Genomic DNA, 16,482 nt, shown 5'->3' on the forward strand with positions numbered 1-16,482 from the left:
TATATATATATATATATATATATATATATATATATATGCGAAGTTAAGAGGCTCTAAGGAAGAGTTGAGGATCATAGACCCTCTCTTTGATGTTTAGTATATGCTCTATTTAGACATTTATGGTTATGATTGGTTGTTTGTTCTCATTAAATTTTTGAGTCTTTCCTTCTCAAATTGTGGAATTTCATTTTTCTAGATCTGAGCTAAGTAAAGGTCAAAGCAGGTAGGCTCAAGTTCCTTTTTAAAATTCTATGAAAAAATTATATGCGAAGACCTTAATATTTTGGGTGAGGAGCTTAGACATTGTTAAAAAAATGAAAAAAAGTATTGGGGATAAATGGGCATACCAGTCCTTTGAAAAAATCTACAATTTGAGGGGAGGGTTCTTGAAAATTTAAGCCATATTAAAGAATATCATATACAAAGGGAATCCACTATGATACTGAATATGGGGATGAGAGGTATTAAAAAAAGGAACAACCACCTTTTTTAAAGAGGTATTAAAAAAAAACCCTCCACCTCTATGGAATAAATACAAAACATCTCGGGACAAAACTATCCTTGAACAAATGGAGCTTCCCCCAATAGTGGAAATTGATTTTGCAGAGGTAAATACCCTCTTCTCTACCATGTAAAAAAGGAAACCATTTGTTGATTTAATGGGTTTTGGCCAAAACCAAAAGCATTACATCAATGGATATTATCCTCATGGACAACTAACTATGACCTATACCTATGCTCCAAAGGATTCTTCATTTTACATTTTGATACAAAGAAAGAATATGATTTTGTTTTAAATGAAGGGCTTTGGTTTTGGGGAAATGTTGAACTCTTTATAACCCCATGGTTCTCAGAATTTGATGCAACAAGCATGGTGGTCTCAAAAATGTCGGTTTGTGTAGGCTCACAAATCTTCCTCTTTCTTTTTTGCACCATAAGGTTCTAGAGGATATAGGTAACACTTTGGGAAAATTCAAAAAGAGGAACAGTGATAGAACTGAGAAAGGCATTTTCACCTTTGCTAGAATATGCGTGGAGATTGATTTAAGAAAAGGCTTACTAGATCACATTATTCTAAAACACAAAGATATCTAGTGGTCCTAATTTATGGACTACGAGAACACAATTTTCAAATGCATGTACTATTACCAAAAAAGACATTTGAAGAACAGATGCCTACACATAAAAAAAAACTCCCAAAAAAAAGGCAAATAACCCAAGAGGATGGTAGTTTACAGACATATATACTCTTGAGATGGAAGAAGAACAAGAAATCATGGAGAATTCAAAAAAAGAGGAAGGGGGCATTCAAGATCATATTGATACTACTTATAATCAGTGTGGGACATACGCAATACCAATACAAGTGACAAAATTAGAACAAAAAATGAATCAAAGGGAGGATGAAATAGGGGGTATAAAGCAAGCCCATGTGTCAGAAGGATTAGAATCAGACAAATAAAACCCACCAGAGTCATCGATGGGTGTTTTGGCCCTGTTTCCAGTGGATCCCAAGCTCGAGGTCTGGCACTTGGTCCAAAAGAAGAAGGGAAAGAAGGGGAATACTGGTGATGCATACATTACTTGTTCTCCCTAATTGTACTATATTTATTTTTATTTTTATTTTTTACTTTTTTGTTGGAAGAATGTAAGCATATACACTAGTAGTATAATCAATGCAATGATTAACCACACAAGGATCTGGGCAGATCCTTGATGAATGCACACTTTTTGTGTGTATATATAAAATGTATTTTCTTTTCAATATGAATGAAATAACGAGTTTCTTTTCGCAGGAAAAAAAATGTAATTTAGTGTTTTTATGATTTTGGTATAAATATCCTTTTGTTGTCTTTTTTCTTTTTAAACTATAATTTACTAATCATTCACATTATAAACAAAAATAGAGTACAAGCATTACAGTGAGGAATAGTAGCCTATAGGAAAGAAACCACTCAACAACTCCCAGTTTCACTAGTTTGGCCATTATGGAAATAATCTAAACAAAAATATATAGAAACAAAGGTCCCAAAATAGGTCGATGCATCTTTCTATTAACCTATGCCTAAGATATTGACAAAAAATACAATAGATAAAATGAAAAAAATCCTTAACTAGAATATAGGGCCTATATTTGTTGAGATAGTGTCATTATTCAATATTCCTCAGTAGTAGTGGTAAGGGGAATGCTAGCTAACAACAAGTCCATTACTCAATCTACCCTGTCTAAGATGACGGGGTTGGTAGTATTTTCCCCAAATGGTTCTACCTATCCCACCTTTAGGTCTCCCTTCAAAGTTAGTTCCACTTTGAAGTAGATTCCATTACCCCCTACACATCAATTTGAATTTTCTTTAAAAAATTCTCAATTCTTGAAGAGCATCATCATGAAGAGCTTGAGCTCTCTCCATTGCTTAAGCTAAAATGACATGGGTTGGCTAGAATATATTTTCAATCCTTTCAAACTTTGTGTCCTTGGTGCATGAGTGAAGGGGTTATGATAGCCAACCTTCCAACTCATCTAAAACTTTCCTTCTATTAATCCTTTACATTTTTCTACTATCCACTTTTCCACTTCAATCATCAACTCACATGCCTCCTCTGAGATCAATTCGTGGTTGCATTGCTTTGCTACCCTAGTGTGTCTTGTTTCTCTCATTGAATGGTGGATCGGAGGATGAAGAAGCTCAACTTGCCGAGCCATGACCATGTTTCTTCTTGCCTCATTGACTCTATCCTTCTCCTCTTAACATTGTTTCCCCCAGTTTCTTAGGTCTCGCCAAAAATTAAAACCAAAACCATAAAATTGATTATATAAAGGGAGATTACCCTCAAAATAAGACGAGATTAGAAATCGCTTCCATAATGATTGTTCGGTTCTCTATGTCTTAAGATGTGTTAAAATATGGTCCCATTCTACTCTTATGCCCCTTGGAGTGGGCTTTTTCACTCTACTTTTATACCGAAGAGAAAAATTGTGAATGCATCGACTGAGAAACCAACCAATAATAGTACTCAATATAACTATACCATGTTGCTCAACATCCAAGAGAGAGGTATTTTGTGATGATGAACTTGTCCTCTTCCACTAGTTTTGATGAGGCATCTTGTCTGAAGCACAAATCCACTAGTTCTCTTCACCTCCCTTTGCCTATAATTCTCATAAATGCCCTCGATCTTAATGACTGTGAGGTTGAATAGGGCTCTAGAAGTCTCAACTTGGATCGTACTAGCATTCCCTTTGGGGGAGGGTTATTGCCTCATTTGGCTAAGTCTCATGCTAGGGATTTTGCCATGCATTAAGATGATACCAAGGTATTTTCCTTCGAAGGGGGAAATGGGTGACATGCATGAGCTATTGTGTCTCCCTCCATATTTACCCAATCTAAAGACAAAATTATTTATTTCAAACTTTTGTATTTCAATATAATTACCTTTACTACATAAATATATTATATTTTATATAATTACATTATTTCTTGATTCTATTTATAAAATATATTTTTTTATCCACTGTAAATTAATAAAACATTTTGATATTTATCCTATCCATATGAATTATTCCATAACTCTTTTGAGATTATACTTCTTTCTTTGTGTTGTAGAGGTCAAAGTTTATATAGGACTATAAGGGCACTACAATTTTATGCATAGAATCATATTGATATAGATTGTGTAAATGATTTTGAATTTTTAAAACTTGGAACAGGTGGCGGAGCTCGGGGAACCCTAGCCATGGCGGAACCCTAGGTCTACAGGGAGCCTAAATCGGTGTTTATTACCAGCGGCAATGGATATGGTATGCTGGAGGTATACCACGCGGGTCTAACCGCGGTTTAGGCTTTTAATATTGGTTTTGGACCTCAATATCATCAGGCTTGTCGGTTGTTGTCTGTTTGTTTGAGGACTCCATTTTCTCAGCTGCCTACCTTCCCCTGGTTATAGGTGGTCAGTTTTATACTGTCGGTTACAATGGTCGAAGAAGACCTCGTGGACTACGAGGAGGACCCCATGCCAGAACAGGAGATATGGGCTCATCAAGCTGGCCCGGACATGGGCCCTTAGCAGAATAAATCACTAAGGACGACAGCTGCAATTCAATCGCCGCAACACCCCTCCTCCACCAGTAAACAACACCCTCCTGCTGTCAATGTTGATGATTTACCTGGTTTGGAATGCCATCCCCTCTCTTCGTCCACTCTGAATCTACTCGGAACTAGCCTGCAAGCATCGACCACTTTTGACTCTCCCTTGACTCATCCCCCGCAACATTCTTTGCCACTGAACCATCCATCCTACTCCTTGGCTCCGGCTAGCCCCTCAAACCCCCCGCACCCTGCTCAGTCCTTCGTACATCCAGGCTCGTGTAGCTACAACCCTCACTCTCCGATTAGATTTGGCTGCTTCAGTTCTCCCATTCCAAACCTTGGACCTGTAATATCTGCCCAGCAAGGCTCCTCGGAAGCGTGCAGAAGTTGACTCAGAGAACATCCGACGGGTCGTCGCATGGACAAGCCCAAAAAGGGCCGGTGCCTCAGAGCGGTGGACACTGACATAAATTTGACCTTTGGAGAAGACGTTCCTATGGCAGACGCTATGGACACAGCGAGGAAAGTTCTTGTTGGACGTGTACGAGGCAGGTACTATTCAGTGGAGCATCTGCGTCAATGGACCATGGAGATTTGGGGTTCTCTATTGAAAGAATTTCCTGTGATTAGGGTTTTGGCCAGAGGTTGGTTTGCCCTCCGCTTTCATAGGGAGGAGTATACGGACTGGATATTATCACGCTACTTGCATATTGAGCTTGCTCCTGTACTGTTGAAGAGAGGGGATCCACTCTTTGATCCGGAGCGTGAATAGTTGGGAGCAGGGCCTATTTGGGTCAGACTTCTAGGTTTGCCCATGTAGTTTTGGACTCCTTAGGTTTTTAAATGTATTGGTGATGCACTGGGGACTAACCTTCAGCACGATCAATCCTATGAAAAGACCGGCATTATGACTATGGCAAGGATATTGGTACACCTTGATACCAGGGAGGGGCTTGAAGAAAAAATCACTCTTCACAGCAAACAACTCCTGGACAATGAAGGAGTCCCATTTCGATGTAGGAGGTGCCACAAAGTGGGTCACCTATACAAGGACTGTCCACTGCTTTCATCGGTGACTTCAGAGACCTCTCGGGGGACCAAACACCATATCTCTAAAGAGCTGAATAAGGGAGACTAGCAACAAGGACAGGCTCCACCTGAGGCTGCGGTGGGCGCGACACAAAAGGCAAAAAATTAGCGAAAGTTTCTGACCTCTCCTCCGCGGACTCGCTCCAAATCTGCTACAGAAGCACCTCCTCTTCCGGGTAATGGATCTTTTCCCATAACCTCTGTACATTTTTTAGATGTTATGTTTTCTACTCTGTATTCATCTTTGAATCCTCCTCCCACTGCTCTTTGTTCTATTCCTACCATCCCTTGCTCCATATTTCCTCCTCCCCCTACTTTATCCACTACACCTACCTCCCACAGGGATTTTTCCACTCCTCCCTCTCACTCATCCTCCCCATCTAGGCTGGGATCCCATCCCTACAACCTCAAATCCAGATCCTGACATTTATCTCTAGAATATGGATTGGGCCACTCCCCCAGAAGGACCAAAAAAAATAAACCTACCAGAGGGCGCCCGTCCAGGATCAAAACAACCATCAAGATGACAGTGGCTGATGTAGCGAGGGGACGTCAATACACCTTTGAAAGGGAACTTAGAGAAATTGAGCCCTCCATCCCTGTCTCCCCATGATTTGGCTCTCCTACAATTGTAGGGGATTAGCCAACCCCACAAAGAGATTAGCTCTAAAACGCCTTTTACATAGTTCCAATTGTGACATCCTCTTCCTACAGGAAACCCTTGGCTCATCTAACATCATTACCAAAACCCTTCACTCTATCCTTCTGGGCTGGGTTTTTCAAGGATTGGATGCTATTGGCAAATCCAGAGGTCTTGCTATAGGAATAAACCCTAAATCTGTTAAGCTCATTTCCTCCTGGGGTGGTTTGGGCTTCATTGGAATGGATATTTATGCGAGTGAGCTAGGGTCCCAGTTAAAAGTGATAAACATATATGCCCATAATCATAACAAAATAGAGTTTTGGCAAAATTTGTTGGATCATAATCTGTCACAAGCACCACCATTATTGGGGGTGACTTAAATTTTTCATTGGTTATGGAGGAATCTTGGGGACATCACTCTTAGATTGACCCTATATCGAACTAGATGAGCACTCTACTGGATACCTTTAAACTTGTTGATGTTCCTATGAACAAGAAATTGCCCACATGGCATAACAGGAGGACGGGTGAGGCTGCCCTGGGTCAGATATTGGACCATTTTTTGATTCATGAAGACCTTTTACGTACCCTACCCTTATACAAACAGTGGGTTGGTACTGGAGGATATTCCGACCATCTCCCCATATATCTTCAAATCTCTGGTCCCTCAAAAAAGCCTCGAGCTCCCTTCAAGTTCTTTATTGGATACCTAAAAGACCCATATTTCATCAATTTGGTAACTAAATTTTGGAGAGCACAACCCCCTCTTAGGGAGCAGAGAATGGCAGCTGATTTCTGTGTTTGACTTAAAAAACTTAGGACTATGACAGAGGGATGGTCAAGGCATAAGAAATTGAGATATGAACAGAACCTAAAGGACATTGAATTACAGATAGCTTAGCTCACGGATGAAAAGGGACTTGGATACTTAATGGATGACACCAAACTCCAACTGATAAATCTGGAAAACTAAAAGGCAAAGATTCTACTTGAAAAGGAAGAACAGTGGAGGCTAAAAAGTAGGGCTATTTGGCTACAAGCGGGAGATGGAAATACTAAGTTTTTCCACAATTTTTCCAATGGTAGGAAGGCCTCTAACACCATTTGGCAGCTGCCCTATGACATAGACGGATGGGCCACTACTGACCCTTAATTAGCCAGGTTGGGGAATACCCATTTCAAAAGTCAATTTACTGCACCGGCAACCATCACCCTCCCAGACATCATTAACCTGGCTGGCCACTTCCCTAGGTTTGTGGAACCGGATGATGTGGAGGAACTGATACAACCCCTCACCATGGAGGAACACTTAAATGGTTCAAGAAGGACAAGAGTCCTGGATCGGATGGCTGGCCGGTTGAATTCTACACAGCCTTTCTGGAGCTTCTGGGATAGGACCTGCTGGCGGTCATTGAAGAAAGTCGAACTATAGGACACATCCACCCGCCCATCAACTTCACCTATTTGGCTTTGATCCCTAAGATAGATTCACCTGCCTCTTTTAATGATTTCCGTCCCATATCCCTTTGCAACTGTCTGTATAAAATTATTTCCAAAATCATAGCCAACCGCATCAAGCCCATTTTATCTAACCATATCTCTCAGGAGCAATTTGCTTTCCTCCACCATAGACATATTCAAGATGCTATTGGCTTAGCCCAAGAAGCCCTTCACTCCATTAAGCACAAAAATCTCAAGGGACTTACTCTCAAAATTGATCTATCAAAGGCTTTCGACAAAGTGAATTGGCTATACATCAAGATGATTATCACTCACCTGGGTTTTCCACCGGCTTTTATCAACTGGATCGTGGGTTGCATCTCCTCTGTATCGTTTGCCATTCTCATCAATGGGTCTGCAACTACATCCTTTAATATTGATAGAGGGATAAGGTAGGGATGCCCTTTATCTCCACTACTTTTCCTATTAGTTATGGAAGGAATGAGTGGGCTAATTGGTTCAGAAAAAAGAAGAGGGGGTCTCAGAGGGCTAAAAATTATGGACCACTACTACCTGACACATCTACTATTTGTAGATGACATATTGATTTTCTTGAATGGTAGTGTTCTAGACACCACTTCAATGTATGAGATTCTAAACCTCTTCAGCAGAGCAACGGGAATGGAAATTAACAGAGATAAATCCACCATCTCTCTATCAGATTGTACACAACAGGAATCATAGCTAGCCATTCAAAAATTTCCATTTCAAGCTACTGAGCTGATGGAGGGGCTCAAATATTTGGGCTTCAGGCTAAAACCAGATGGGTACAAAATCGCTAATTGGACCTGGCTTATAACAAAAGTGGAGAAGAGAATAAACTGTTGGTGTCACAAGTTCCTCTCTAGGGCAGGCAGACTAATTCTGATCAAATCAGTCCTTGAAGCCACTCCGGTTTACTGGATGTCACTTGCCTGGGTTCCAAGAGGGGTCCTTCACAGAATTCAACAAATTTGTTGCAAATTTCTTTGGAATGGAAGAAAGGAGGGCAAACCTTTTGCCTGGGTGAAATGGACCAAAATTGCTACTCCAAAGAAGTGGGGAGGTTGGGGTCTCAAACTACTTCCTACCTTTGCACAAGCCTTGGCTGCAAAATAGAGCTGGTTATTACTAAAGCAAAAAAGTCTTTGGACTGAGGTTATCCTACATAAATATATCTGGCCATATACTATTATAGATTGGATTAGAAGTCCAACATGGAACAGAAAAGGTATTTCGGTGATATGGAGGGCCATACTAAATTCACTTCCCATTATCAAGGATGGACTGTTATGGAAAATTGGAAATGGAGCCTCAGTCCGCATTGGAATTGATCCATGGACTGGCAGTGGAAACTCCCATCAGCTACCAATTGGACTGATAACTCACTTAAACAACAGATGCATTAAGCATATTGGGCAGACAAGTGATCAACAAAATACTACTTTTCATACACAAGCATGGCTGACTGAGCAGAACTGGAACTTACCATATGAATGGAGCAGAATATGGCAAAACTATATCCAGGCACTCACAGAAACACATGTTAGATTAAAGAATGAAGAGGATGAACTCATATGGGCACGCTCGAAATCTGGACAATACTCCTCAAAGCAGGGCTATGATACCATCATTGCAGATAAAAAATCGGAGGCCTTAAGGAGCTGGTGGGTATCAATATGGAAATTAAAAGCTCCATCGCGCACCAGACTGTTGATGTGGAATATTCTAGAGAATAAGATCCCCACTGGTACCTATTTAAAAAAGAGGGCATTTTTGGGACCTACCTGGTGTGTCCTATGCCTACAAGAGGAGGAAACAACCCAACATCTTTTTCTCTCTTGTTCAACCACCAGGAACATTTGGACTCAAGTCCTACAAACTCTAAATCTGAATATGAGTTGGTAGGGCACAGATATTATAATAGCTTGGGACAGCTGGTGGGGTACTACTACTATGGAAAATACAAGAAACCTTCCCCTCTTGGTCTCATGGCACATATGGCTCAAGCGAAACATCAAAATATTTGAAGACAAGCCAGTGAACTGGAACCTGCTCCCTCCGAAAATCTGCGCTGCTTTTGAAGAGCTACCAAATGATGAGTGCCAAAAGAGACCTAGACATATTCGACATGAATAGATAAACACAATAATTCCTTGGGCTATTTTGATGGTGCTGCCCAGCAGCATGGATGTGGGGGAGGCATATGTTTTTACCTATCAAATTCACACTTTTACCAGATTAGTATGGGATTGGGATCGGGCACAAATAATCATGCTGAACTGATATCTCTTCGCCACCTGATATACTTTGCCATTTTGAAACAATGCAGAAACATACAAATATTTGGGGACTCAAAGAATGTGACTGATTGGTTTAACAACACAACTGTTTGTAATGCTTACACTTTGAGATCTATTTTGGAAGATTTTTTTTTTTCAAAACATTCTTTGATCAAATTTCTATTTCTCATATCTACAGGGAAAGAAATGAAACTGCAGACAGGCTATCGAAAGAAGCGATGCATCATCCACTAGGAGAGTGGATGATCGCCGAGCATACACCTGCAGGAATCTATCACTTCTTCCACAGGCCATACATCGATGGGAGACTACAGAGGGGCAACAATCCCTAATTATCAGCGTCTTGATATTGAAATTTTTGAAATTTTGATACAGTTTTTAAATAGTATTTATGAGTAAATAATTGTAAATATGGTCAGCATAATACACACCCGCGTGGGTGAATATTTTTGAACTTTTTATTGAGGTCTTGAACCAACACAGTACACCCATTGGGTTTCATTGTAAATATTAGTTTATAACAGTGGATAGACAACCACATTACAGCATATGCCTTAAGGCATCTATAGCATGTAATTTCATCAATGAAATTATGAATTTTCTTTACCGAAAAAAGATTTTGAATTTTAAATTTAAGATCACATAATCTATGTCGTGACAATATAAAAGGACAATGTATTTAAAAATTAATTAATATCGTTAATGGTTAAATAAAATAATATTGGCACTTGTATTTATATATATATATATATATATATATATATATATATATATATATATATATAAAGTGCCTCAAGGGCCAGATGTGAAGTTCTTTGATATTGTTGCTAGTTACTATTGATCATAGGTTTGACACTCTTCCATTCCCTTGGGGTAAGGCCCCGTAACTAGGGCCGAGGGTTTACCTAATTTACCATCTACAAAATGTGGAAAAGTACTCTGGGTTTCCGTGCTTTCATTATATATATATATATATATATATATATATATATATATATGCTAAATTTGTAGATGAATATATAGTTGTATAGGTTGTGTTAATTAATTTAAATTTCAATTTAGAATTATATAATCAATTTTGTGGAAATGTTAAAATAAATTGTATTTAAAGATTAATTAATACTATCGAAAGATCAATGAAACTAATATAGATGCATATTTGTGTGCATGTAAATAAATCATGAATTATGAGACACAAAGGCATGCTGTTAGGATTTATCACCATTTGTTATTTATGTATGTTACACAGTAATTTGTCACCATTGGTCACCGTCCCTGTTACCCCTGTTTCCGTACGTTGGAGGACGCATTCCGGGACCTGTGAACAGTGACATAACCTAAAAACACTTGCATTATGTTCCCCTGAGTATGTACTTCATGTTCCTTGAAGACACCTTCTGCAAAATATCCCTGAAAAGTGCCCTTTTCCCATTAGCGCGGGTCCACAATGTCTTACCCGCGCCAATCAATGAGATCCTCAAAAGAGGGTGCGACCATTGGCGCTCTGTCTCAGAACAACACCCGCGCCAACCAAGTTTGGTGATGATTTTTGACAAACGCGCGCCCAGATGTTTTTTCCTTTCAGATCACGAAGTCTTTTAAGGATAAAGTTTATCTGATAGAGGTCGAGAGTCATCATCTATCCTTGACATCTATCCACAGCGGCTTTTCGGAGATAATTCCAATCCACAATGGGTGTCCTAATGCATTGTATCTTCCTCCCTTCTCCATCTATAAAAGTCTGTCCTCATGCATTAGACAAGCTAGTTTTTGAGTAATGCTAGTTGTGATCATGCTTGTCTTGAGTGATAGTAAGGGTCTTGAAGCATAGGGAGGTTATGCTGCCTGAAGTCTGAGAGAGAGAAGGTCTATTGCAAGACATACATAGTTGCTCGCCCAGCCAGAGGAGAGGTTCAACGTCAGAACCTTGGTTGTATCTTTCTCTGTTGATTATTCATTAATAAACGACTACTGTTATGGTTCCAATCTCATTGTTCATCATGATAATGTTTGATTTATTTCCATTCTGACTGAAATATAGTTGTATTTTAGTGGATTTTATGCTTGTATTCGCTTCGTTCTTTGCATGTGCAGGTATCCATACGCGGGGATCGCAAGGATTGTGACCTGCCAGAGCAAGGGAACGGGAGTATCAACTCTTCTTCGACATTAACGTTGGACTCCAGGTTGGTTCTCGTAATCCACTTTCAGTATGCAACTAGGAACTTGCATGGTAGCGTGAATTGATTGTTGCTAGACCCATTTTGGGCTTGTGGGATCGCCTCTGTCCGCAGAGGGGATTTACCTCTCCAACAATGTAGTAGCCCTTCTAATTTATATCATCATTTTTTTTTTTTTTTCTTCTGAGTAAAGACTATTCTATTATGTATAAATAAAAGAGGAAAATATTTACAAAGAGGTTGGAACCTCTGAGGGGGCTAAAGCCAGCCCTCTGTCAAAAAAACTTCTGCCATCAGCTCTTAACTGTCTGTTTACATAGATAAAAACGAGAGCCGAAGACTCTATAGAACTAGACACCACCACCAAAAACCAAAAACTAGAAGACGATGGAGAATTATACAGAAAAAAGCGGATGTGGACAACACCAGTAGCACAAAACCGCTTAGCCAAAACCGCCAGTATATCGGGCCGCCGTCGACCAGCAGGCAGTTTCCGTATGAACGGGCCCGATATAATCTCCTGTTGACGCGTGGCTCTCTCCATACGTCATCATTTCTGACTTTTCGGGACATAAAGTTCAGCAAAAAGGGGCTGTCCGAAATCCTCCACCGCCGTCCGATCTGCTCCATCATTTTCCGCCGTTGATTGTTTCAACCTGAGGTGGTACTTCTGCATCTGCATCGTTGGCTTTGCTAGGAGAGCTGACCCATTCAATCATCACATTATCTTCGACATCCATAAGACTGCGACCAGGAGGCAACACCGGATACAGAAAAGTGCCTGAGAACTGCGCCGGTGCACAAGGAATGAGCTCCTCGTGTGAAGGAGTCTGCTGAAGACGCGCGTCCTCTTCATGACCTTCGGCGTGCTGCACCTCTGGAAGATTGAGGATTTCCTCTGCCATGCTACCTTGAGAATCCTTAGATTTCTGAGAGAGGGTCCTATCCATGGATTGATCATCAGAGCCAGAGAGGTCATCTTCTTCCTCTGAGAAGATGACTGTGACAATAGCAGAGATAGTAGGCTTGTTTAGCTTGCTTTTAAATGTGAAACAGGAGGAGTGGAAAGAACTGTAGAGGGACGGACCAGAGTGGTTGGATGATGGTGAGGCCGGCGAGACAGAAGCTAGCGGGGAAATGCGTCGTGGAGCAGGACCTCCCCTTCCTCTAACATTCCCACGAGTGCCTGAGCTACTACCCCTCCGGGAAATTCCTCGAGGTCGAGCCATAGCATCAATGCTTGATAAACTAAGAGAACCAAAGGGTTGCAGGTGGAAGAAGAACGACCCACCCCAATTTGAAATAAACAGAGGATAACAGTACTCAGAGTAGAGAGCGCCCAGGGAAAGCACCGCACAAATAGAAATCAGAACCCCTAAATAAATTCCAGAATTATCTGAATGAGTTCCCCACCCTGCCCAAGCAGCTTCGACAGACACCGTAACACTACCTATTACAGTTATATACCAAAAGAAAAAACATTGACCATACCAGATGCGAGCCAGAAGAACCGTAATTAAATGCTTGAGGATGGCCAGATGCGGGTTTCTATGGAGTCATGATGGCTTCCAAATGCTCAGCTCAGCACCCAACTCCTGTGAACCAATTCGACCGGGAATGTCTCTGCTAGAATGAGCCAGAGAGAATGTCGAGCTCTGGGCAATTAAAATGAATCGTATGCTCATCATCTTAAAGAACTTACTCCGCATGTTGTACATCCAAGTCCTCATTAATGGGATTTAATGCGCTGCATAAATCACCTACTTGCTCCACGATGATGCCCGATGCCGGCGTCGCTCGTATGGGCATTAACGGCTCATTAAATCACCCGCATCCGGGTGATTTATATCATCATTTCAACACTAAAGAGTTTACATATAATAATGAACTTGGATGGCTTGTGACATGATTTCTAAGCATAAATATAATCCATTTTTATATACTTCATATTGAAATGGTTCTTTTTTGTATTGCATTTGGCTTGGGACATGGCTTCTAATGTCTTTTAAGCATAACTACAATCCATTTCATATACTTCATATTGAATGGTTATTTTTTTGTTGTATTATATTCATGTGGTTATAGTTGGATGATTAGCAAGGACATTTTGACATAGTTAGGGTTCAATAGATCCGGAGTTTGAAGGTGTTAATGGCAGGTGGATTTCCCAACCCTTCAACATTTTTTGGTAAAATGATTGAAATGAAATTAGAGTTGTAGAGACTTTATGATGCGTAGGATTTGAAATTCCTAGCCTAGGGGTGATCAATCGCTGTCATTTGGTAGAGCCTGGGTGTGATCAATCACTGTCATTTGGTGCATACTAGGGAATTGGGATCGATCATGTGGAATATGGGCATAATTAGCATGTGCATAATTATAATGAATTAGGGAGAAATATTTATGCAATTGGGATCGATCATGTGGAATATCGACATAGTGAGCACGTGCATAATTATAGAGAATTAGCGAGAAATATCTATACAAGTAGTTCGTCAATTTGTAAGTGTACATACATAGAATTAATCAGGAATCGTAAAAGAATATTTGAGCTTAGAGTGTATGGGTGATGAAATGCAATTTCTTTTCTTTTACTGTTTTTTATTATGAATTATTATCATTTTTATTATTAATATTTTTCATGGTTTTTATTATTAGTTATTTTTGTATTTTTGAATTGTTATTCGAGTTGAATTATTAACATAATACATTATTTTTGTTTATATTAAAAAATAAATCCGAAAAAAAAAATATTTAATATAAAATGTTTGATACTTTTTAAATTTTTAATTTTAAAATTATTATAATATTTTTTTTTTAAATTTAATATTAATATCAAAATATTATTATTATAATTATTATTATCAAATATTATTTAATAAATTTAATATCAATAATAAAACATTGTAATATCATTTTTGATTTTTTTTTAAATTAATAAAAAATATTATTATTATTTTAAAAATATTACATAAGTTATATAGATGATACATGATTGTGTTATGAATGTTAAAAAAATTTTGGTGAAGAATTTATTTTCTTTGTTCTATACTTCAAATTCTTAGAACCCAATTATAATTGGTTTATTTGTGACATTTATGAAATAATTATATTTGATGAAATAATACGAATCAATCTTTTTAAGTTAATAATTCTCCAAAACTTCTCACTCCAATTAAATAAATAAATATTACTATCATTTTTTTTTTAACAATATCGTCTACTTGTCTATTATAAAACTTGTGATTCAAATTTCTATTACAATAAGAGGGGAGTTCCGAGAGATGCTATTCAAAATTGGGTACGCAGACCCGTAGTTCTCTTGGCTCCTCTTATCTATATTTAAAGCTGAACATAAACGGCTATATTGCCTTACATAGGATCCTCCTATCCAACTGTATTTGCAGTGCATGAGGGCTAAGGGGAATGTTGGGTGACCGAGTCATCGGGAAGAGGTCCCCTACGGCTCGCTCGAGTTGAAGCTTCTCCTTGCTGGCTTTCTGTTAAGGTGCGGAGATGATCTATTACTGCTTCCATGTGTATGCAGCGATCTTTGAGGTCTTCAATGTCTTTTTTCCTCTTCTCCAACTTCTTACGTTTGGAGTTTCTGTCCGCATGATAATCCTCCGTTAGTTCATCCACCTGTTTCTTCAGGGCGTTAATCATAACAACATGATCCTTACACATATGACAGTCTCTGTTATTGAAGATGTTGTCCATTGGGTTCCTTGGTTGCTGCGGATTTGCTTGCTGGTTACGCTGATCCGCCATCTTGCTGGGAGTACTGTTTCCTTTGTCAAGGGCGAGGAAAGTGGGAGGCTTGCCAATGTTAAGGTTGATCTGCTTGTCTAGAGCACAGTGGAGGTAGGAGCCCTGTTGCTGACCGCGCACGCTGCTTGAAACAAAAGCCCAAAGGTTAGTCTTACAATAACCACAGATGAGGAAAAGATTGTTTACCCTGCGCAAAGAGGAACCAGTTGAGTCTCCCCTCGACAAGCAGTGCCAAAAACAATGCCGGCTGTCACAGTGAGCGGAGGGATGTCGACGGTTGCTATGAGCTGAGAGGGTCTCAATGCTTCTTTGGGCCTCAGTGCAGGCCTTGCTGCTATGAAGGAGACCGCCTAAGCCTTTCCTCTGATACGAAGGAGCTATCCGATTCTCTCTGGGATGGATTGAGGGAACCGTGGTAGGCTTACTGAGATTTAAAAGGCTGAGGCAGGCATTCTCCCACTCGTGCTTGGGAGTGGAGGATCTGATCTTATCTGTCAAAGAAGGATTTGAGATGATGTGTCGCTGTCCTTGAAGTCTGAAGCAGGTATGGGCACTGTCACGCCTTCTATCACTTCCTGAAGTGTGTCGAGGAGGACCCCTGATGAAAGCTTCATTGCTCGGATCCTGGAGTCGATTTACCGTCCTGTTTGCCCCATTTTGGCAATCGAGAGGGATTTGGAGAGCAGAGGATCGTTGATGCTCTGCACTATTATCTCGAGTTGGATGCCTGAGGTGACCTCTAGTCAGATACATGGAGATCACGAGTTGACTAAGGGATGTCTTGTTCATAGATTTCCTCATTCTCCCTCACCTGTCCCGTGGGTCTTCTTATGGCCTTGTTGGCCAACTCATCAGCGGTCGTGTTGTGTAATCTGAGGATGTGTTTGTAGGTTACATTGCCCATACCCCTGGCTTGTTCCGAAATTCTG

Source organism: Pinus tabuliformis, chromosome 4_2 (assembly GCF_031772625.1).
Source record: "Pinus tabuliformis cultivar Carrire ecotype Pingquan chromosome 4_2, CPIR1, whole genome shotgun sequence".
NCBI lineage: Eukaryota > Viridiplantae > Streptophyta > Pinopsida > Pinales > Pinaceae > Pinus > Pinus tabuliformis.